The following is a 1,614-nucleotide window of genomic DNA, read 5'->3' as shown; positions in this document are numbered from 1 at the left end:
CGGGGGTGGGTGGGAGAGGAAACTGAGAAAGCGAGGTGAGTTGATGGTGATTGAGCTTGCGGGGGTGGGGGAACGGTGACGGGGGCGGGGGGGGGGAGGGGTGAAGGCGGGAGGCCCTGGAGGGGTCAGGGTTGTGAAAGAAAACGTCCACCCTTCTAGGCATTTTTCAAGCCCCAGACGCTGCTTCCGGCTTCCCCCACCCCACCCAGTCTAGAGCAGACGCCGCTCGAGGAAACTCAGACACAAAGGACCGCAGCCTTGCGCAGGCATCGAGGGGGAGGGGAGGGACACCTGCCCGTGTGCACGTGCAGGGATGCAGCCGGCGAAGCCCCGGTGCTCAGTGCTATCTAGGTCTCCCCTGCAGATCTATGGGTGGCAGGAACCTGGCTAGGGCTTCGGGAGCTTGGCTGAAGGAGCAGAGAATAGATTTGTTGGGTGTCTGGCTCCCAGGTGGGGTTTGCTAATCTCCTCAGCCATCGCCTTGGCAGCAGGGTAGCTGGTGTCTGCAGACAGTCAGTCGACCTGGGTGCTTGTGAAAGCGAGTAACTGTATAAAACCCGGGTAGGAAAGAGAGCCACGCCAGTCGAGGGTCCGGGTGGAGGAGGGAGAGAGTGCAGGAGAGCCTGCTCTTGGGAAGGAGATAGGGACGCTCACCCTTCACAGCCCCACACACAGGTTGCCGTGATAATTCTTACTCTAGTTCTGACACTGTGGGTGTGGGAGGAGTAACAAAGAATGGGGTTGAGGGGCTCTAGGCAATGGATACTTCTTTTCTAGTAACCAGAGACCGAACAGAGCCTTAGCCTGCTTCCCAGTGGTCCAAGAAAGGGACTCGGAAAGCTCAAGCACCTCATCCCACTGTGCAGAGAGGATTTGGATGATGTACTTGGTGTAGCCTAAGAGGCTGTTTATGAGAGATAGGTGGTCATGCAGCTCCGTGGAAAAGTCACCAGGGGAGGGAACACTACAGAAGGACTCAGTTCGTGTTTTGCATTTGCCTTGGGCAGGGAGATATGGAGCAGTGGGACCCTGTCTCCTACCCAGTGTGACAGTTTAGTAACAGCAAGAGGTGGTCTTATCAGTGAGCATGGCGCCCCCTGGCGCTGCGCAGGTGCCTTGCCTTAACGTTGGTATCCCCATCCACATTCTCTGGGTAAGAGAGCTCACTTCCCTTCCCAGTTTCTATAGTATAAATTCTTTCTGGGTTTTCTCCTCTACCTGCATCTTCCTCCTTTTTGTCATTCACGGAACCTGCTTCTCCTGGCCAGACCTTAAGAGTTGGTTTTCTTAGCTGTGGAGATGGCTCTGTAGGGATGTGTCTAATCTGGAAGGCAGAAGAACTTTGGGAAACTCCCGACTGGCTAGCCTGTCACACACACAGCAGCAGGCAAAGCCAGACTGACATCCAACGTTGTCCTCTAACTACACATGTGTGCCTTCATTCTAACATATGAACACACATACCATACTCACATTACACACACACACACACACACACACACACACACACACACACGCTGGAGAGAGAGAAGGGGTGGAGGGAGAGAGGGATTTAAAAAGATGATCCCCCCCCCACCCTGGGCTCTGTTCTGGACCCTACACTCCCCTCCAGTC

This window comes from Myodes glareolus, chromosome 4 (genome assembly GCF_982192425.1).
Source record: "Myodes glareolus chromosome 4, mMyoGla1.1, whole genome shotgun sequence".
In the NCBI taxonomy this organism is placed as follows: Eukaryota; Metazoa; Chordata; class Mammalia; order Rodentia; family Cricetidae; genus Myodes; species Myodes glareolus.
The sequence above is the reverse complement of the archived record's forward strand: the minus strand, read 5'-3'. Positions refer to the sequence as shown.